Genomic DNA, 24,085 nt, shown 5'->3' on the forward strand with positions numbered 1-24,085 from the left:
CATTCAGTATAACATTTTTCGTTACAAAATATCCGATATATGTTCATTCTGTATAAAAGATTTGCTGTAAACACTGTATACCCCAGCATGTTAACCCCGTGCTAGGAAAGATTCATTTTTCCCTACTTATAAATAAGCAATATAATTCAGAAATCTCTTTTACAGTTGAAAAGATTTAACGTGAAAAAACGATCCGGTATTAAAAATAGGAAGCGCCGTCTCATGGTTTAAATAACCGCTAAAGGTATTTTAGGGCTTTTGTAACTCATCTGGATAAAGCATGTATGTGGACATAAGATGGACATCCGAAATAAGTTTGTTTTCACATGAAATGCAGGGACTGTCATTATATTAACCCCTTAAGTGCCAACGACGAGTATGCTCATCCTTTTTGCATAGACTTGCGTAATAGCCTGGCACGAAAGTAAAAACGGACTTGATGCAATGTTATCAATCAGTTTCGGGTAAAGCCTTTTAGGATTAATTCTTTACCACTGCAGAAGTATGCAGGATGAGTACCACAATCGGTAAAGGTGTCCACTTATTTCATTAGCTCATCCTGGGAGTAATTGTATTTTTCATGGAGCTGTTTATTAGTGTCTTCAGCCTCTAGGGATAACAGGTTCTTGATTTTGTGCAATGTTAAGGGTACTTGCATTGCCTTTACTGACATTAAGTTCACATCATCCTTCCAGTAAATATTCCTTTCATCAAAGGAAATGAGTGTCATTTTTAGTCTAAAACATCTGTTTCTAGACCTGTGTGAGAATTTTTAAGGACTACATTAATGCAGATGTGTGGTTTTGGGAGATTCGTGAATAACTTCAATAAGCATTTAAAGCATCTGTGGCTTTCCAGATGTTTTGATCCCACACGAGTGACTGAGCTGGCTATTATTATTATTATTATTATTGTATTTATTGAGCACAGGCCTAGCGTCGTGAAGCAACAGAGCGCTTTACAAATGATAGGGCGAAGGACTTGGTGAGGAAAACAGAGATACAAGTAGCGAGGAGCTATCAACTGGGCCGGGGAGGGTGGGCAATTTGTCAGTGGGGGATCTACAAGCAACCAGAAAAGGAAACCGTGGGGAGCAGATCACCCATTCTGGTAGGGTGGGTAGTGGAGGATGTGTGGGAGTGGTAACACACATCTGGAGGAGCCACAGGTCGCAAACTGCGGCTTTAGAATGTTTTTGTGGTTATTGTTCATTCACAATGAGGCTTTGGTCCAAGGGTGCTAAGGCTGTGCGGTTGCACCGGCCATTCGAAAAAAAAGGCTCTCCACTAAGGTGATGTTGTTTTCTTTGGTTTGTCTGTGGTGGCATGTATAAGTGTCATTTTCTCAGAATTGGGTTTTTAGAGTTCTGGATAAATCGCCACAATGTATTTTTCTGGAATACGCTAAGAGGATGACTCGTGCTGCCATATTCACCACCCGAGACCGTGCCACAATAAATACTGATTTTTACAAAACCTGCATAACATATCTGAGAGGGACCTCAATAAATAGTGGCCCTAGGCATTGAGGTGCCCAGTAGATTTTCGCAGCACTTTGGTCAAACCGTACAGTAGTTCTCTGGTTAATGGTTGAGTATTTCAAAGTTCCTTCATACCAAGGTTGCGAGAGCCAGTTTCTTCAAGATGCGTCGCTGCAGTGAGTTTCCTACTTTTCTGAATCAGCTGAGCTGATGTGGAAGAAGATGCCATTTGTGCGAGCTGGAAGGCTCTTGGGTGTTGGGTGCAAGGACGTGCAGCTATGCAGGGCCTTTCTTTAACAGAGCCACATGCATGGGGAAAAGGACGGATCTATATTCTCCAGAGGACTATGCCGATCATGCAGATCGCCATGATGTATTGGGCGCGTCGGTTTACAAGGCATTGCAATGGACCAGCCTGGGCAGTGTTACTGCTCGGATGCAGCGTCATGTATGGCACACATCTCTGGCATCGCCTCCCAAAGACAACCTGAAGACGCACAATAAGTAACTCCAACCTGACACAACGTCTGAACTCTGTTGGACTGGTGACACCTGCATCGCAAAGGGGCATGTGAGGAATCCAATACCAAAGTCTGTTGTGACAATGTTCCCATCACTGCACCTACAGCTCCTCTCTCACCCTACCTAAGTGCAGTAATGGCGCCGGCACAGGTTCCCAGCACCAGTGCAGAGTACCCCTCCAACCCCAACTTACACCTGCTAGGAATGCCATGTAGAAGATACGTGTGCAACGCACCATTCATCCAGGCAATACTCTGGGCAGTCAGATACCTGTCCTGTACAGCAACTCCACATACAGACAAGGATGCAGCACTGTAAAGTCATACCATTGACAGTTGTGTGCTATACAAAAGACCTTTGTCACTAACGTCACGTGTTTTCATTGCTAAATCAGTCATACTGGATGATTGCGCTTGACAGTGGCAGATATTTTGAATGGTTTTTGATGATTTTTTATTCTGTGTATAGCTTTTGTATAGTACTAACTCATGTTGCCTAAGCACTGTGTGTCTTGGAAAGGCAGATAAGGCAGCGCGATGGAGGGCGTGAGAAGGCAGGAGAGGGAATAGGAATCAGGCTGCGGTGTACAGGCAGATCTGAACTTCAGGCCAGCGGATTCGAGGTGCAATAGGTGTACCTCCCAAAGCAATACCCCTTGGTGATGAAGAGCTCTACCGCCTTCATTTCTGAGGCTTGCAAGCAGGTCTACAGATGAACAGCATGCAAACAGTTCCAACAGGAACAACAGACACATAAGGAGCACTAAGATGGCCGCCACCTGATCAATAGAGGACATTTAAGGTAACACAGCATTTTTCATTTGTATAAATTGATGCAAATAATTATGGATTTCAGAAAGATATCAAAACTATGGGCCTCATTACACGGTAGGCGGTAGCCATGGCGCTATTAGCGCCATGGCTACCCCCTACCGCCGTCGGAGTCCGGGTTCCCGGAATAGGGACTTACCGGTCTATTCCGACCTTTGCGGGACCAGTAAGTCCCCATTCCGGGAACCATTCCCCATTCCCATTTGAGCCCCTATAGGGCTCAATGGGAATAGGGAAGGAGCTAATAACGGTACCGCAATTTGCGGTACCGTTATTAGCTCTGAGGTCCCTCAGCGGGAACCGTCCATAACGCCTGGGCAGACCACACGTTAAGGACGGGACCCGCTGAGGGACTTTGTAGTAGGGCGGTAGGGGACCCTTACCGGTGCCGGTAATCCCCTACCGTGTAATGAGGCCCCATATTTTGACTGGCCTAAAAATACCTCCATAGGCAGTGGGAATTACTTTTTTACTCCATAAAAACATTTTCCTCCCAACTTCAAAGAGAGGGTGTAAAATACTCACACTTCAAAATATTATGTGGAGTCCTACATGCAAGTTATGAGAAGTAAACGTAGGCATCTGGCCGGCCAGCAGGGAGTACATACTTTAGATAGGCAGTGAGGGGCTTCACCATGACTTGTGCACCAGGCCATGTGTCTAAAAATAGCTGTGTTGTTTTATCGGCACCCAGTGGGGCACTTATTGACCAAGGTGATGCAATCCATTTTTCTCAAGGCAAAAAGTAGCGTGCAGCCTGGTCTTGATGACCTTCACCTAGGTAATAAACTAGACCTTCCTCTGAAACAATAGCTCTACGTTTTTAACTCTTTCCACTGGTCTAGCTAGACTAGTAGACAGAATCTCAAGGTTGGTTGCTTTAAGCAGCAGCCTCTTCTTGTTCATCAGGCTGCCCTGAACGTGTAGAGCTGTTGGCAGGGTATAAATGAAAACAATTGACCAATCATATTTTTTCCAGGTTTTAATTATTGTCTCGAAATTGCAAACGTTTTAAGAGGAAGACACACAAAAAGTTGTGTGCAAATGTCTTTGAAATTGTTTTGTCTATTGTTGTCCTGAAGTGTTCAATGTCCCTAAATAATTTATCTCTTTGTCAAAACTAGTCGACCGCAATGAGAAGAATGTCATTAATAAAGGTGTACTTAAATGATGTTCACTGACACGTAGAATGCCGTGGTGTTTTGATATGGTATTGTACAAAATTACCTACTCCCAAAAGTTCGACACCAAAGGTTCGACCCCCAATTTTTCTGCATATATATATATATATATATGTGGGGGGGGGGTAAAGTGAATACAAATTGTATAGGGGTAAGGTGGGGGATGTGGGGGGTCTCCCCCACATATACATATTTGCGGAAAATTGAAAACAAAAAAAGCAAAAAAAAAGGACTTTTGGGAGTCAAACTTTTCGGTTCGGTAAAATCACGTAGATCCTTTTAATATTACTGGATGTCTAAAAAGTGTAATGTATGTGGGGCAGTTAGATTGAATACTCCATGTTTTATGGATTATTTTGTTATGTTTTTGTACTGTATCATTATCATGTATTTGAGCATAGTTTTGTATCGCAATATTTAGAGATGTTTTTGTTTGTGTTAAAAATAAAAAAATTCTTTTCCGATTACACAGTTGTTTTTGGTGCTTTCACTGTATTTCAAATAAATGGTTAGTTGATATGTCAAAAAATGTGAATTCATATAGAGATTGTGAATGTCAGTGTGATATTCTCCTTTGAGTGTTTCATCATTATTATTATTATAATGGTGTTTATTGAGTGCGCACCTAGCTTCGAGAACCAACGGAGCGCTTTACAGAGGTATACACCAATACAGATACATCACTGAGCGCTTTCCAGAGGTAACAATAGAACAGATATACAGCGGGGGGTAGGATAAAGAGGAGGGGTACAGCTGTACTGGGTGGTGGGGAGGAGAGAGGCGGGCAGCGTCTACCAAGTCAGGTGGCGTGATGGCAAAGGTGTTGGAGAGACTCCTTGAAAAGGTGGGTCTTGAGATCTTTTCTGAATTGTAGGAGGGTGGGGGCGAGTCTGATGCTGATGGGGAGGAGGTTCCATAGTTTTGGGGCGTGGGCAGGGAATGCTTGTTTTCTGTTCCTTTCCTTTTTGCAGCAAGTCTGCACATGTCCTGGCTTCTGGTGGTGCGCTGTACGCCAGAGATGCAGAATTTCTACGTGAGGTAGCTGGGTGACTTCAAGTTGACTGCCTTATACATGATGCAGCAAGACTTGAAGGTGATTTGTGCGTGCAGTGGGAGCCACTGAAGATTGATGAGGACCTGGGTGATGTGGTCGTATCTGTGTAGACCCTTGATGCGTGCAGCCACATGTAGAACACTTCTCACAGGCACAATTGAGGATGAATGGAGGCCTTCGAGGAGTGCATTGCCCCATCCAGGTGGGATAGGACCAGTGTTTTTAACGGTGGACGTAAGTTGTCCGGAGGGAGGAAGGGCTTGACTTTTCAGTGTTGTGATTTGAACTTCCCCCACGTTTTGAGGCTCTACTCTTTTGCCCAACATCAAGTGTATCTGATTACTAGCTGCCTAGAGCACCTTTGATAGGAGATCTCATGTGAATGGGTGACATCAGTGGACATACACATCTACGGATTGAAGTGGGTGTGAGGGTGCAGGTCTGCCCCACATCTATCCCGTGAGCCATGTGGCAGCTAACTGAAATCCCTTCACTTTCCAACATGTTGGTCCCCTCTGAGATTTGTCATGCCGATTTGGAGTTCCTGGAGTTTATATTGTTTTACAAAACAAATCGATTGTGGGTTATTTGGTGGTTTTACACAACCCAAGACAAACCATACTGATTGACTTTTATGTTCTGGTAAGTTATGTGTCTTGATGTGGCACTACAATCCCACAATCAAGTGCTTTTGTAAGGGCTTCTGTCATCTCTCTCAAGGTTCAGCGATATATTCCATCAAGGGGCTCCGAGCGACAGCTAATAGACAAGAGCGAAGATCGTGTTGCCTATGATGTGACTTGTGAACCCGAGGTGAAATGCACCCTTAGTTTAAAGATCCCCATCTATAATTGTAGGTTGTGTATGTCCCCTCCTCCCCTGCACTACTATTGAAAATTAATTATGGAACAGCTTTGCAGGTGGTGTAATGATTTACCACGGGCAAAACTATCACCTCTGATAAATCCCTCAAATCCCTAATGGGGGCCTATGGAGTCCAGGATTGAGGCTCCCCTCGCTCTCTAACGCCCTAAAAAGGAAAAACATACCTGACATGAGAACATGGTGTATCCCCTTCCTATGGCATCATAGTACTTCATTGTAAAGTCCATAATCCTCTGCTATGACATCACAGGAGGAAAATACAGCATTCGGAAATGGCAATAGTTGCTAAGCTGTATACACCATGGATACCCCAGGCTGGCAGGGGTGCCGCAGCTGCATGTACTCATTCAGGAACATTAAGCCCCTAAATAAACAGTGATGGTGGGCAGCTGCAGATGTGTTGCTGGGGCAACACAGGAGTGGAGGGGATTGCGCTTCATCACAGAAACAAAGGCAAGCTGGCATGCAATGGTCAGCAAAAGCTGCAACCCCTGCCACAGTTAAGTCGGCGGCAGGCGTGGAAGCAGACCTCATACTTGCCACTCGCCATGACTGACTTTTAGCGGGTAAGATTTGGCCTGCTCTGTGCATGGGTAGAAATGTGGTGACGAGTGACTTTTTATACCTGGCTAGTCAACTGAAATGTGTACCCCTGGCCGAAGTATAGGTCATTGGAAAAATGGGCTCGCAGTGTCTTTAGTGCGGGCTCCAAATTGAGCCTTTTCATAATGTCACTGGCCCTAAACCCTGTTCTGATTCATAGCCACAGGCTGTCACCTTATTCTGGCACTGACGGGTGCGTGATAATGTTTGTCTGCATTTTTCTCAGACTGTATTGAGAACTTGAGGGTTAGGCACCTGCCTCATGTATGGGGCAAGCAGGCAGTGCGTAAATTGGAATCCCGAGCAGAGACGACTCAGCCCGTCATTTTTCTGAGGTCAATAAATTGATAACTAATAATAACAGCTATTATTACTAGAAGTGGGAGGAATCTGGCATGAAGCACTATATGAAAACTCTAAATTATTATTGTGACTTTTGTTATTAACTGCCTTTTTTTATGCGGCATGAGCAGTTCCCGCACTGTGTAAAAACACCACAGCGGGGTCGCCGCACTGTGCATGGATCCCCATTCTGGTCTGGGCGTATTAGTACTCTTTTCAGAACACAGCAAGCACAGTCTGTTGAGATCCACAGAGCACTGCCTGATGCCATGTTTGCTCTGGTGGCCTCACACACAGCGCAGGTCTTCAGGATTCACCACTTAGGAGTGGTAAAGGTTACAAGGGACCAGGTGGATGCTGGATTCCTGTGCCTTTCTCATCCTGCATAAGATGAATAGTTGATCTGTCTCAGGGATGGGCATCAATCCATCCGAATGGGATGGAATTTTTTTCTGACTGATAACCCCGCTACCAGTCGGTTACTTCCCTGCGGACTCTGCCTCACCTCCGGAATGAGGAGTGCGTTGATGGTTGTCACTTCAGGGATTGTGAGCTTATAAGGGCAACATCAGATCCCCTGTGTATGCATTCAGACATCCTGTACCTTCTGGACTTTCCTCTTTGGCCCAGTAATAGCCCCCAATTCTTTCAAGACCACATAATAGTCCCTCCAGTATGTTGGCAATGGTCTCCTTCCAACCCTTGGACTCCTCCCGGTTAAGTCGCCACCCATGCAAGCCCTTTTGGGTTTAGTCGCTGCAGGCGCCAAATCGTGGCGCTTAGAGGGCACTTCCTTGCGTTATGTATTTTTTTAACATTAAAGCAATCACCTGTTTCACGTTAACAGCAACAGGCTTTTTTTTATTTATTTTTTTTTTTTGCTGTAACTTGATTAGCTCGCAAAAGACCCATCCAATTGAATTCTGTGGGAAGACTTTTTACAGTTCATCTTCTCACTTGTGGGTAATCTGTGTTTTGAGAGCAACGCCAAGAAGCGCGAAACATTAAGTGTTAAATGGCTTGTCAGAGAAGCGAATTGCAGGGGTCTTTTTCCGGTCTAGTAAGATATTTGTACCTGCCTAAGGCGCAACAGGTGATTGCTTTAATATTTCAAATAAAGAAGGCCAGGCAGTACTCCATTAACAAGGTGCCCTCCCCGCCCCCCATCATCATTCCTGGTGGCTATCACTACTCTTGCTCATTTTTTTACTTGTCAGCGCCACATCCGTCGTCTATGTCGATGTCTGCTTCTCATTGAGCAACTAGGCTCAGTGCTCAGGGAAAGCCTCTGAAGAGCCCCACATCTCCTGCAGCGAAAGATTTTGCTTTTAGGAATGAGAGGATTCCCAGAGCGTTCTGCCTGCAAGGCCACCTAGTCAGAATCCTGCTTATTATGATATGATATGGCATTTATAATGCGCCTATACGCAAGTGTTTCAAGGTGCTTTGCTTTGTCTCTATGCTGGTTGCAGGTTTCTCTGTATGTTTGCAGGGCGTCTCACCAAATAGCACACTGGGGGTCATTACAGCTTTGCCAGGATCCCGCCGTTAATTCCGGTGGGCTACCGGCAAATGGTATTACCGTTTCTGCCACCTGATATCACAGAATTACCAGGATATTACAGGCAGCTGGAATACCGGTAAATCGCCATTCCATGGAGTCCCATGGGATTCTAAGGAGGGGATTGTGGGTATGTCCTGCACCGGTGATACTGCTGTTGGAAATACCAGCAGTTTTTTGCCAGTGGCGGCCTGGTTTACCTCCAAGTCTTGGCTAGAGGTAAATCAGGTAACCCCCACCGTCAAATTTGTATTTTTGCGGTGCGGGAAAAGTGTTGGTCACAAAATTGCAGCTACTTTTATCAGCACTTTTCCCACACTGCAAAACTTGTAATGAGGCCCTGTCTTTTTTGCTTTCCCCGCCTACTTCTCTGGCCCAATCGAGGACACTGCTCCAGTTTTGTGGAGGGGTGCAGGCTACCTCGCCCATTATGTATTCTCACGGCTTTGCCAGGCTCACTGGTGTGGTAACAGGCACACTTTTAGTGTACGTCGAATTATAAATCTTTAACAGCGTTGCGTGTGTGCGCGGGCCCACACAAAATATATTTATGTGCTTGAATAGCAAGAAAATAGATACTTTAAGATTCTGCATGCCACTTTTGTGGTATTGAATGCAGAAGAACCATCATTCATCTTTTCCCATCCATCTCTTTTTCCCTTTTAACTGAGGCTGGTTACTGAGTTTTATTTGTCCCTCCTGGGCCATTGTAGTGAGGCAGTTTCTTCAAATCTCTTTTCCCAGTCTAGAGAAGGAAGATTGCATTTGGATAAACCCTTTGGCATACTACTAGGAGAAATCTCCCACTTTCAGAAGCCATGTTCCCTGGTATAGGCGAGGTGAGACCCTGTATTGTATGTATAGGGGCTTAGGAAAAGCCCAATCCATTGTCCCTATCGTCCCTTAAATAGCTTGGAAGGCTTGCTGTGATCTTTTTTGCTCAATTTCATGTTAGCATGAAAGTGACAACCTGGCGCTGGACCAAACCAAACCAAAGTTGTTTGCAGTTTCAGCTAGACGGCTTGGCAGAAACCCATATCTGTATATCTTGTTCCGTGCCTGCAAAAATGAAGACAGTCCCCCTGATCGGAGAAGATGCCTGTCTTCTGCCTCTTGTTTACCAATCTGGGGAACTACGAAAATGACCCGTGTGTCTGACAACCATACCCTATTGATTGGCAGCACGTTTTGACCAAGGATACACTTTTATTGGCATCCATTGGGTGCTTAAAACTGCACCTGCTACTAAGTGACAGCTGTACTGAAAATTCTGGAATCATAATGTGTGGCATACTCTAACACCCATAACAGAGAATTTACCAAATGTGCCCCAGCCCTAGATGATCATTGATGCAACATTACTGTCTTGATACCCAGTCCTGCGAGGGAGTTCAGAACGATGAGCAGTGCCCGCAAGGGCCCAGACTAGTTGAGTCCACATCATCTATGTGTAGAGGGGCTCACTTGCCAGAAGGTAGGTGATGTATGATGAGCTGCTTGGGCAGATTCGCCATATGAGATCTTCCTGCTGAAATATTACTGTATTTTTGAAGTTGTATTCTTCTGAACATTTTCATTTATTTTTTTAAACTTGTCAACCATTTTATGCATCCTGTATTTTGTATTTATTGATTTATTAAGCGCCTTATGCCAAAGCGCTGTACAATTGAACAACATAATACATAAACAAACAATATAACAGTTGATGCAAATACATTATGAATCAATCAACAAAACAGTGAAAAGAGTATTTAACTGAAAGGGATAGGTAGGGAAGGGGAGATGGAGTGGATAGGAGGGGAATGGTGAAGAATGGTAGGAGGAGGGAAGGGGGAGGGTGAGAGGGGGGAGGCAGGAGAGGGCAAGATTGTTTTTTGCAGCATTTGAGTAATTTCAGTCTTTTATCATTTTGGAATTTTTACTGTTTGTCATTACATCATTATCACTGATTTCGACATTTGTTGTTTAGTGCACAATCCCATTTATTCTGAAGTCTTTTGCTCGGTCTGCTACCAGCAACCCACGCCTTGGTCATTTTCAAGAGGTCCTTGTCCTCCATAGTGTGGTGGGCCACCACCTCATTTTGGAAGTGGCTCCATTTAGAAGATACCAGAATATCTTTCCACTCCTCCTGCTCACTCAAGGTAATGAACAGTCCCCACACATCTTTTGTCTAGATCATGTCTATTGCTGTCAACTCGGAGTCAAAGAAAGGATCTACTTTAATGCTCCCAACTTGAAACTAGTCCCACGGATTTAACAATGACAATAATGTGCTAATAAAAAGAGTCTTTGTGACCTCTGACCCCAAAACCACCATCTTTGGAAGGTCTTTCCACCTGCAAAAGGAGCTTCAACTGAGCTAGGAGCAACACAGAGCTCTACCCAACACTACCAGAAGCACTATTTCCATCTATCTGAATCTGCCTGCAGAGGCCAGGGGGCCCAGAAGAAGCATTCAGGATTGATCTAGAGACTGCCCAAGAAAACTCTAACAAAGTTACTTCCGGGTTACTTTGAATATAAGTACTATCCTTTGGGCGTCCAGAGCTAAGAGAAGACCGAGCTAAGGGTTTCTGCTATAACCTTGTCTTTTTCATTCTGTCCTTCCTGGTAGCCCCTGTTTGACACAGGTTGCCACAAAAACGTCTTACATACATCATCAACATTCAAATTAAACTCCTACACAACACTCAATTAAAACAACTAATTACATACACCTGTATTCTTCTCAACTGTCATTCAGCACCTGCTTGCACACATGAAATTAATGAACTCATTAACACACACTCCCCAGATATACTCTTCCTTACAGAAACATGTCTCAAACCCCACCACACACCTATTATCCCTGATATGCTTGCCCCACACTATCTCATCCACCACAGAGATTGCACATATAAGCAAGGTGGTGGCATCGCCATCATATAGAAAATTACACTCACACTTAGTAATCCCGCACACCCCATACACAGCCTTTGAAGCACTCTCACTTGCTCCCCTGCATCGCACCAACAGCCCACCTATCTCCCCCTCATTTATCGCCTTGCTACACAAAATCCCAACATCCACACCGACTGGGCTGACTTCACTACTGACAACCACACCTCCACCTGCAACAACATCTACATTGGCGACTTCAACCCGGTAGTTCCCTTCAAGACACCAATCCCATACTAAAGACTGTCTTCGCTCCACTCACCCCTTATGACCTAACACAACTCATCAACTATGCCACACACATTGCTGGCAACACCTTAGATGATTTGATCGCAAGCAGAAATGATGTCTCTGTGGATAATCGAATCTGGATATCCTGGTCTGACCACTTTGCCACGCTCATGCTACCACACAAAATCCCACCACCTGCCACACACCCCTCTAACCTCCAGCCAGACAAAGAAAGCACATTACAGACAGAGCCTTAACACCACTCATACCACTCTGCCTCCCCACATGCACATCCCTCCATCCTACTCCACCAATACAACATCATCATCACACAGGCACTCGACACAATTGCACCCCTCAAATCACAAAACCCCACACCACAAACCATGGCTCAACAGTTCCCTCCTTTCTATCAAGCAGGAAGTCAGACATTCAGAAAGAGCCTGGCAAAAGAACACATGCCCCTCAACTAGGACACCCCTCAGACACTGCCATAAAAAATATAAAACAGCCATACGCAATGCCAAAGTCACCCATTACTTCCAAGAAATCCAATCCACCACTAATCGTACTCAGAAATGATTCAACATCATCAAGACCCCGCTCTAAACCACCATCCACACCTGCCACACCGCCATCCACTGCAGTTTGGAACTCCCTCATGAACTACTTCAACTCTAAAATACACAACATCAGGGCAACCCTCCCTTCAGCTCTCCCACTCACATTCCCCACTCCCAAACCTTCCAACACATTGGACACCTTCCAACGTATCGACACCGACACCCTCATCACCCCCACTGCCAAAATAAAACCTGCACACTTCCTGGATGATGCATTCCCACCTCAAGCTGCTTCCAATTGCAGCATCATCCTAGCTCCCCACTTCTCAACATCATCATCTGTCTCACGCATGGTACCATCCCCACTGCACTCAAAAAGGTTCAAATCTCATCCCTCCTTTAAAAAAAAAAATCTCTCGACCCCACAATCCCCAAAAATGAATACCCAATTACTATCCTACCATACCTCGCCAGAATCATGGAACACTTTGTAACTACCCAACTGCAATAACACATCACCACAAATGACCTACTCAACGCCTTTCAATCTGGCTTTCGGCCTGGACACAGCACTGAGACCGCTACTCTTCACATCCTCGATGACCTCCACAGCATCACAAAGGACACACAGCACTACTCTTACTCCTCGAGCATCCTTCAACACCATAACCACACCATTCTACTAGACATCCTAGTTCACAAGATTAATCTCTCTGGCGCTGTACTCGACTGGTTCACCTCCTTTTTCACTGACAGGACACACTTTATCTCCATACCCCTTTATCGATCAGACCCCGCCCCTGTCAAGTATGGGGTCCTGCAAGACTCCTGCATATCTCCACTCCTCCTCAACCTATATGTTGAATCCCTTGGACAGACCCTTGGCAAACACAAAGTTAATTTCCACCAATACGCAGATGAGACACAAAAATACACATTTCATCCCCTTCACAACTCCACACCCTCAAACCCTGTCTTTCCACCGTCACCAACTGGATGGCCACCCACTTTCTCAAACACAACCCTTCCAAAACAGAATACCCGTTCATTTGCCCTTCCAAGGCAGAAACCCGACCTCACACCCTGGATCCAAGAACTCGCCATGGACAACCCACACATATCCCTCTCCATACCAGTTAAATCCCTTGGCTTAACCACTGACCGGCAACTTTCCTTCACACACCACATAGCCGCTGTCACCAAAACATGCAATCTACAACTACACCTCCTATGCAAAAACGGACATATCCTTCCGCCTGCCTACTTCCGCACCACAGTCAAAGCACTGGTTCTCTCTAAGCTGGACTATGGAAATGTTCTTCTCACTGGACTCCCCAACAACACCCTTTCCCTCCTGTAAGCCATACGAAACGCAGCAGCCAGACACATCCTCCACCTACCCAGACATTCACACATCACTCCCGCTCTTACCGAGCTCCACTGGCTCCCTGTACCCCAAAGAAATCCCTTCAGAGAACTCTTCATTGTATTCAAAGCCATCCACCTCAAAACTCCATCTTACCTTCATGACAAACTCAAACCTATCACACACACGAACACCAGAGACGCCAGCCAACGCCTTTTACATGTTCCACTCTGCAAACTCCCATGCACGCAAAAACAAGCATTTACCCTCTGGGCACCCAGGGCATGGAACACACCTACGCACATTACCTGGCGTCCAATATCACCACTTTCAGAAAAAGCCTCAAAACATACCTCTTTCACAACACATACCACTGCCCTCCTCCACTGCCATCACTTGTCTATCCTAATCTTCCTACCCTTTCCTGAAAATATTTTGTATCTTCATTTTCAACTCCCACCCAATGTTTAAACCATGTAAGGTGCTCCGAGACCGAGGCGAGCGCTTAACAAAAATTAAAATAAATAACATTGGGACAGAGAGTGAATACCAGGTGGGTGGAATGGCCAGGGGGAAAGTACATAGGGGAGGTTTCAACCAACCATAAAGGAGCAAGTCCTTCTGCTTCCCTAAAGCGGCTCCTAAATATCAGCTCAGTGGTAGGAGGTTCTAGCAGACGTCATTGCTTATTTTGATCTTGCCGTGCAATGGCCAGCATCATATTGGATATGAAATGGCATTTGTAGGATAGGCGCAGACAAGAACTCTGCCTGTGAAATGTGATCCATGCCCTTTTGAAAGGATGTAATGCATAGAGCTGGGAGGCGGAGCATAACGTCCACTCAGCCTGACGCCCTAGCTCTCTGCATGAAATCTGCCCCAATCTCCCCAGTATCAAGTTTAGATGCTTGAATCCCTATAGATTCCACCTCCATTCGACACCTGTAAGAGGCAGGCTGAATTTATAAGGATTCATTGTAATGCTGACCACCATGCACGCACATGACAGCCGGCTTTACTGAGTGTTTTTTGGTAGGTGTGACTGATTGTCGGGCTGCAAGGGTGGGATAGCCTGAGCTTTTTTGATTCTTAGTAAATTAAATGATGCAGGACATTTGTTTGTGAAAGGGGGGCCTGCTAACCAGGACCCCTTTCATAAATGCTCCATAACTAAGTATAGTATAAATGCTCCTTTGATGTATTTCACAGACAGCTTTTTAAGAATTCAAGGATGCAGTTCGCTAGTTCAAGGTTTTGTATTGTCAAATGTTACAACTTGGCTGACAATGACTGCACTGCAGGACATCAGACTAAAGGGAGTCCCTGGTCTATCCCCCGTCCTCCTGTGGAGGCACAATAGTCCAGGCTTCCTTACCCTCAGCCAGTTCGATAACCCCTACTACCTAGTGCTATCCCATAATTCAATGGTGGGCCTAAAGGCCGTAGCCTTCTTTCTCTCTCACTCTCTTTCCTCTCCCACTCTCTCTTTCCTCTCCCTGCTCTGGTCCCTCTTCCTCTTTTGCTAATACTCCCCTCTCTCCTTCTCTGTCCTATTCTCTTCCTTGCCTCTATTTTTAATTCCTACTACTCCTTCTATTCTCTCTCCCACTCACTCAGAATTCTCCCTCCTATCTTTCTCTCTAAGTTTGTCTGTCGCTTTGATTTATAGCGCTCTATTTCTCGTGCTGCTCTGTCTTATTTTTTTTGCCTCGCTGTCCTTTTTTTCTCTCCTCCTTTTTTTCTTGCTCCCTCCTGCTACTCCATACTGTTCTCTGACAATCTGTCCCTCTGACCCTTCTCCCCTCTCTCTCTCTCTCTCTCTCCTCCCTTATCACTCTCTTCCTCCTGCTACTGCAACTTATTCTCCAACCTCGCATTCGACGCCTGTTTCCTTTCTCTTTCACTCTCACTTCCACTCTCTCAATCTCACCATACACTCTGTCTTCACCCTCTACTCTCACTTTCTCCTATCTCCCCCACAGTCCATCTCTCTACTCCCACTCTTTCTCACACTCACTTTCTCAACAGCTACTCCACTCTCTCACACTTGGTACCACTCTCTCTCGCACACAAAACATTACCTGCACTCTTTACCAATATTTCCAGCTACTCATTAACACTCTGTTCCAACCTCCACCTGGTCGCTTGGTCCACCAACTCGCCTCCTGATCTCACCAAAACACCCTTCATCAATGTTTGTGTGTGCAGGCCTTATTTATTAGACTTCCATTCTCTATTGCCTCCTCCCCCACCCCGTTGATCCCTACCGTCACTTGACCACTTTGGTCAATCTAACCTTTTCTTTTCCTGAGGGCTGCATTACACTGGCCCATGATTTCAAAAGTCTCATTTGGCCCCATTCGTGACACTTCCATTGCTCAGTCTTGCTGGCCTCTGCGCGGCACGTCTCCTTCCTGCAGCCCCAGGAACTTGGTGTTCTTGTCCACAGGTTGGGTGTGTCAGAGAAACAGGACTTGCTTCTGGCCTTCCAGTTTCCACTTGCAGAGATGTCTGCTACAGTCGAATCAAGCCGGCGGTTCTGCAAAAATGATTAAAAAACCCTGGCCAGAAAAGAAGCAGGAAGGTATGGTGCGACACACATTGGCACCATTACAAGTATGCATGGCACAATCGGGGGGTTCAGGGACTGGGCCCCCCAAACTCCCTCACTCCGCCTTCAGGGTATAATCAGCTAAAACAGGCTCGTTGGCTGCCTACCCAAGCTTTGGTGGGGTGCCCTTTCCCCCTGACAGCATAAATCCCCCAACCCTTTCACATGTAACAAGTCCCCTGAAATCTACAGCCCCAGCTCTACTCTGGCACAGCTGGTTCAAAGGTCACATGTGCATTCCTGACAGCTGCTGGGACACCTGCAGGTAGAGGTGACTTTTTACATCTTCTGCACCTCAGAACTAAATTATAATTATTGCATGCATTATTCAGTCTAATGGCACATATTTAAATATAAACCATGCCTTATTGTGGCATGGTGACTACTAAGGACACACAGTTATATAGCCACTACAATTTGATATTGCACCAGCCTGTGAGCCCCTTTGATTCTCTGGGTAACACCTCCCCCCTACAGCATAGGCATGTCTCCCATGAGGTCTCTTGGTAATAGTGTTTTAGGGGCAGCATTGACTTAACAAAGCCTCCTTCGCACCAGTTTGCTGACTACCAGAGTCTCTTTGAAGTCAAAAGGCCTGGGAAAGGGCCGAAGTCAGAGAAGGTAGGTAGGCCCATAGAAGGGTACCGTCCCGCCATCTTGGTTTCTGTTAGGGCTCTTTCTTTTCCTTGTCCACTTAATTTCCTGCGGGAAAGGTACTATGGTTTTAATAAGGCAAAGGACAACAAGAACAATGATTGGACCCCTTACAGAAGGTATGCTTTGAACCAATCCTCTGTGGCATTTTGCCTTTTAAAGGAGAGGGCCTTCTCTGTGTTTTATTTATAGGGCTCGGTTCCTCTGGTGTTTTGTAGTTGGTTTGATTGCTTTTTATTGTTTAATAAAAAAGTCTTTGTTGTTAGGGAACCTTCATTGACCATTATTTCATTTTGGACCATTGCACTTAACTTGGTTCCCAGTCAATTGGTCGAAAAAATTTGGTCGACAGGACAATTGGTCGACACCATTTGGTCGAATGCCAAATGGTCGAATTTTTTTTTTTTTTTTTTTTACACTTTTTTTTTTTTTTTTTTTGGGGGGGTCCCCCCCTCAACCCCCTTTTTTTTCTATTTTTTTTTTTTCGACACACGAAAACCCACAAAACATATATATATATATAAAAAAAAAAATTCGACCATTTGGCATTCGACCAAATGGTGTCGACCAAATGTCCTGTCGACCAGTTTGCTGTCGACCAATTGACTGGACACCACTTAACTTGAGTGGGTTGTTACTGCTATCAGCTCACACCCCTCCTCAAGAATGTAGCCTGTACCCGGGCTGGGCTACCACAGATGGCAAAGGAGGGATACCTGTTGGGCTATTTCTGTTTCACCTTTATGATTGGGATCACTGCTGGTTTGATAGTAGTGTGGGGCTGATTTGGCGGTTAAGCCTCCAACTGATCCTGCACTCCGGCACAGGAGTAGTCATTTCGGCACAGTAGGGCGTAAAAGGCACAGGAACCTTTTCTCTACCAGGATTCCTGTGCCTTATCTACACCCCTACCACATAACAATCCAATTTACATGGCGAGTGCAATGGGACACGTAGGGGTTAGTGGCTGCTGTCCTCTACATGTAATACCTACCCTCTTTAAAATGATAAACCAGAGACCAGTTTCTAAGTGCGAGACCGGGATTCGAACCTGGGTTGCTATGCGTTATCTTGCTTCCAAGACAAACGCGTTGCCCCTGGGCTATCCTCAAGGCTGAACGAAGGTGCAAGTGCACTGTGTAGCCAGTAGTGCAATGCTCTGGCCCTTGAGCCTACAAACCTTTCAGGTTTTCAGGACCACCATTGGTATTGTGCATCATTTCCCACGCACACTCTTCTCACGTGCATTGAGCATGGCTATCCTGAAAATGTGACCTGTTCATGGCCCTCGAGGGTCGGATTAACGCACCCTTTGTGCGTGTGTAGACAGTGCTCCAGACGAGATTTTGAAGTGATGGTAATTTAATCCCAATTTTGTAAAGTTTGGAGTAAAATTAGTTTTTGGGGGAGTAAAAATGCAAGTCCATTTCTCAATGGTAGTATTTTTATAAACAAGTAAAAATGTTTTCGCTGGAAATGTTTTTGTAATAATTATTTCTTTGCACCTGGTTATTCATGCACATAAAATACACGTTTACTTCTTCCCATCAGGCAGTAATAATAGCAGTTTTCCTCCTCTGGTCCTACGTGTTCTATTGGTCCAAACATATCCATGGAACTGTCTGGGTGAAAGCAGGGGCAGAATGCCTGAAGTGTCTGTTTCCTATTTTTTGTTGGGAATATTTGTACTCACTCATTTTATTTTTTGGGAGTATTTGCCTGTTTTTAGGGAATAAAAGTGGCTCATACGCCCCTTACCTATAGGGCTCTGTGTAAACCACTGGGAGTGCGCCAAAAGTATTTTCACGCAACCTACAAAGACATTTTATGAAACATGATCTAAGAAGTTGATTGCTTTTTTTCTGGATAGTACTCCTGGTGGAACTAAGGGAGGCACCGCTGGTGGGCAGTCAAAAAGTCGAAAAAATAAAGTTGAATAACAAAAATGTCGAAAAAAGTCGAATGTTTTATTTTTTTATTTATGTTTTTTTTGGGATTCGTTAATAAAAAAAGGGGTAAAACAAAAAAAAGGGGAGGGTGTGCGGGGGGTTCAACCCCCCGTTTTGAACAAAAAACATACAAAAATAGACATTCAAATTTTTTGTTTTCGACTTTTTGTTTTCGACATTATGACTTTCGACTTTTTGTATTTCGACTTTTTGACTATAAACTGGCACCGCCCACAGTCTATTTTCATCTTGGCATTTAAATCCCCAGCCTCCCTTGCAGCAGTGATGCATGGCAACCCCACGTGGGCTGTAGTGAGATACTGACAGTGCTGGTCATTGGGCCGGCTCTCGGCGGATCCGAGATCCGGCACCAGATGTGTAGCCGGATCTCGGGATACGGCCAGAGTCGGCCACCCAAGCCCATGAACCACGCTGGAAAAAAGAAGAAAAAAAAACGCGTCTGCGACGGCAGCATTGCCGTTTACCGGCTTTGGCATTGTGCTTTACACACCAGTGCCAGAGCAGCATAAAAGGCAATGCTGCCCTCGCGGGCGTTTTTTTTTTTTCGTTTTCTTTTTTTGGCACAACACAATGAGCCAGGGCTCATCAAGGAGGCCTGGCCTAACTGCAGGGGTCCTGCTGGTCCGTTAGGCCACGCTCCCCTGAGGAGCCCCGGCTCAATGGGCCACTGGCACCCCTGCCAGGCAGCCTTTTGTAGTGATCAACACCCTCTCCCCCTTCTCTGCATTTATTTTCTATAGGCTTGCCTGGCAGGGGACAGGGCCTCGCCTATTCAGCCTTAATCATGGCGCTGCCCCTTGCCAGCTGGGTAGGGGCAGCGTCACCATTAAGGCTGAAAAGGTGAGGCCCCTGGAAGCAGAGGCCCTGTTCCTTAAGACTGAAACTCCCGCGAATTTGCGGGAGCTTCAGTATTTAGAAAGCAAGGCCTCTGCTTCCAACGGCCTCACGTTTTCTCCATAATGGTGGCGCCGGCCCACGTGCATCACTTGATTAAAGGGATGCCTCGCAGGTGCGACGCCACCATTATGGCTGAAAGGCATTTTTTTTCTGGAGCCTGAAGCTTTCGCACACGAGCGAGAGCTTCAGGCTTAAGAAAAAAATCCTTTTCGTGTAGTGGCCGGGGCTGGCAGGGGAGATTAGTGGGCCCCACAGGGCCCCGCCTCAAATCGAAATTTCGGAGCCTGCTGGGGCTGAGCCCTGGCAGGCCCCGTCCCACTTAAAGCCCTGGCCGGCGGTAAAAGGCAATGTTGCCTTTGTGGGCGCTTTTTTTTCTTTCTTTTTTGAAGTATTTATCTGACTGGATGGCCACTACCAACCCTGCCCCCTCTAGACCACGCTCCCTTTGCCCCCCCAACTCCTCCCCCACCATCTCAAACACTCACCATCGTCGGCCTCATCATGTCAAGTATCGACTATGCAAACAGCCTCTACCTCGGTATACCGGAATACCTACTGAAGAAGCTACAACGGATCCAAAACACTGCAGCCAGACCACTCCTCAAACTATCCAGAAGAGACCACATCACCCCGGCCCTAAAAACACTACACTGGCTCCCAGTAAAACAGCGTATCATCTTCAAAACAATGTGCATAACGCACAGGGCAATCAGCGGACAAGGAGCTGAATTCCTACAAAAAAAAATAACAATCTACAAGCCAACGAGACCACTCAGGTCAACCAACGAAATCCGACTGGAACAAAAACCTTACATCAAGAAGAAACTCGGAGGCACCGCTTTCTACCACCTAGCCGCGAAAACCTGGAACAACATCCCAAAATTAATAAGGAACACCAAAGACCACCTTAAATTCAGAAAATTACTAAAAACCTACCTCTTCAACACCGGAGACTAAAACCAAAACAACAACAAGACAAACGAATCATCAAAAAAGGACAGTGACAAACCGCTAGAACCGACAGAAGTACCCGGGGCACCAACAGGGCTGACGCTGGACACAGGGGTCCACCCGCGAGACACAGAGAAACGGATACAACTACTCCAGCCAACCCTTACCATCCCCCACCGCCCTTACAGCCACAACTAGGTCCCACGAGGCTGTGGAACAGACAATATACCACCAATCACCACACAACCGGGTGTATGGACACTAGCAGCGACGCTAGTCATGTGGAGGGGGGGAGGAGCATGCAAGGTTATTAAGGGAGCGGGCGGAGGGGGCAGCTAGATCCTCAAACGGCCTCGAATGGAAAATCGGGCACATACCTCCTAAGGCTCAGGGTGTACAAGCATCCCATCGGGTAAGATTACACGGTTCAGTCCAGGATAGAGTTGACTAACGAATACCATTAACAATTTCCTTCTCTGCATACACCTCTCAAACTCCAAACCAAACACAACCACAAACCTCTAGCGCAGCAAACCGCACGAACTTCACTACACTGCAACAACAAAACAAAAAAAACACATAGACTCGCACATCAGCACACGACGACTACCGGCCGCATACACCCCAGGCCCAGCCGACGGAACCACCGGGCTGAGGCTGCCAACAGCACATCACTGCAATCTTGCACTTTTCCAGCCTCCACCCACTAACCCACCATCCCCCCCCCTCTTTCAGAGCCGCCAGAGCGCCAGGGGACCACTCCGGTGGTGATAGTGCGCGGTACAAATGACCTTTAACATTAACATTAACATTAACCCCGGCACTTGTGGGATCCCCCACATTTTTTCCATTTCCACCACTGGATACTGAGTGCCTGCACCCACACATATCAGAGATGTGCAAGTCCAACCGCAAGCCTCGCCAACACAAAGTGGATCCATGTAGACCTTGCCAGTGACCTTGTGCCATATGACCCGGCAGGGGAGTGATGAGGGGCACCCTGGCATTTACTCTGCAGCTGCTAAAATGAGCGGATTTCCCAGCAGTTGACCCCCGTGCATTCAATGGAGCGTGCATGATGCCGAGCATAACGTGCACTGACCTGTCTGATGATGATCAACGATGTCAGATCATTTTGATCAACAGTTTCACATGGGCGTTAGAATCTGCCGATGTGCGGGTGCTGTTAGAAATGCACTCGGTGCAGGATAAGTTTGTTAGTGCTGTTCCCATATTTGGCTGACGCTCCAGCTATACTTTTTAAATCTTTTCTGGAGGAGAATGAGAGCTTATGCCTTGACGGGAGGAAACCTCTGTAACAAGCATTGGCAAAATCAACAGTTTGGGCTTTTGCACATGCATGAACTAGGCATTTACCAGGCATAGTGGTATTACATTGTCATAAAATGGAACCAGCTGGACATATTGTGAGCACCTGGACATCATAGCAGCAGTGCCTGGCAAATGTCTATCTAATGCTTACAGTGCGAGGATCAGATGTGAGGGCACACATACTGCTTATAAGTCAATTAACTGATGGCACCCTTAGTTAAGACCTTTTTATTTTTACTTGAATATCAGAGTTAGACCTAAATTAAGCCATTTACTCTCAGGAGAATGCTCACAAATAACACTGACATGCCCTATACACCACAAAGTGTAATGTCACTGTTTGATAGAACAACCGTAAAGAAACCCCAGCAGGATGTGTTTTGGGTAGGAAGGAGCAGCTAGTGGGTGAGAATGGCGTAAGGGATTAGCATGGCCATGGGCAGTGAGTGGGTTGATAACCAAGCAACGCCCACAATCTCTGTGCTTCTCCTCTGTACTGTTGCAATCGTTTTAGCTTGTAGGTGGTTCTTAACTGCTACCTAATAGGCCAAACAAAAAATAGTTTTACTAGTAGACAACCAAAGAGTGCTGTGTGTACCACAATTTAGTTCTAGAAATAATGGAAACAATCCCTAAAACAAACGTTCCTTCTCTGATGGATCAAGGTCCACGCGCAGTTTAGATATTTGAAGTCTAAGCATTCCATGTTTAACACATGCTTGCTCTTCTGTTCAATCTGTCTCTGTAGTGCTCCCCATGCTTGCACTGCTTTGCCGGCTTCCACCCATTTGCTTCTTACTGTACTTGCTCTTCAAAAGCACTTAAAATGCACCTCTTTTCTTTGGCCTAGCCCCAATTACCTGGATTCTACAGATTGGTTTATATTTAGTATGGTATGAACTGATGAAGCTTTGGTATTTTATCCTGTATTCTTGTCTGTTTTCCGTCATTTGTTTGTTGTTTATGTTTTATATTTTCATATGGATTATTTCCCTGTGCAGTGCTTTGCAACCGAAGCGTTAGGAGGTGCTGTCTTCGCTGGAAACATTCTTTGGGTGTTCAAGGAGTACGCTGGGTTTACCCCAATTTTATCTGCCTGGGGTGAGGGCTGTCTTCCCTCCATGGTATCTTTAAGCCTGGGGCACACCCTGGCCATTTGACCCAAGTTGCACCCCTTATCCACTGTACATTCTTCTTACCCGGATTCTACAAATGTAATGCTGACGGCCACCGGGGACGTCATTTCACCAAAATGCCACGGGCGACATCACATGATCCTTGACCACTGATGACATCACAGGAAGTGATGTCATTTGGCCCCACCCAGAAGTGACATCACAGGAAGCGATGCAACACAACCTTTCACGGCCCCTCTCCACCACCCCTGCCAAAACAGGAAGTGGCATTTACCACTTACACTTAGCGCTTCACATATAACAAATATACTTCCAATTTCACCCAACCTGTGTTGGTACTCATCTATCAACCTCAGCAGGATGAAAGGCTGAATCGAACCTGCAGATCACACAGACATTGCAGCATCCATCGCTCAACCCAGTGAGCTATCTTATCGGCTTTAGCTACCTGAAAACCAGCCACTTCAGAAACAAAGAGCCACATGGTGCTAGGGGGGTAGCAAGGGAGACCTCACGGGTCGAAGTTGCAACCTCTGGCGACCCTTAAATGACTTTCATGATGGCCATGACAAGAACACTAGCGGAATTGGCCGCAATTCTTATTGAGAACATCTTATCCCCGTGTCGTCTCAGGGTCCGCCTTGGAAATGGTTGTTGTGGGGGCCGTCCTTTGGCATCAAGCCAGCCCCTGTGGGTGCTATGGGACACCAGCACCTTGGAGGCCCAGTGCCTCAGGGAGTTGCCAGTGAACACCCGGTCTTAGATGGGGGCAGGGCAGGCCCATGCCACCTTGCTGGTACCAGGGCCCCACGGCATTATGGCCTGCAGGCCCATGCTCATACGGTGTGGGCCTGCAGGCCTAAATGAGAGACAGGCTCAGTCGTTCCTCGTTGGGAGTCTGTAGCCGTTCTCTTGCACGTGCCTGCAGGGGCTCCTTTTATTAGTTTGGGCCATGACACTGTCATGGCCAATCTTA

The 24,085-nt window shown here is 46.1% G+C and overlaps 1 long non-coding RNA gene across 2 annotated transcripts in view; it reads right to left on the minus strand.

Annotated features, from left to right (window-relative positions):
• The window catches only part of LOC138497491 (uncharacterized), a 285,446-nt gene that overhangs the window by 259,455 nt on the left and 1,906 nt on the right, over window positions 1–24,085 (minus strand). The window lies entirely within an intron of this gene.

Source organism: Ambystoma mexicanum, chromosome 5q, assembly GCF_040938575.1.
Source record: "Ambystoma mexicanum isolate Mex_15411 chromosome 5q, UKY_AmexF1_1, whole genome shotgun sequence".
NCBI classification, from domain to species: Eukaryota; Metazoa; Chordata; class Amphibia; order Caudata; family Ambystomatidae; genus Ambystoma; species Ambystoma mexicanum.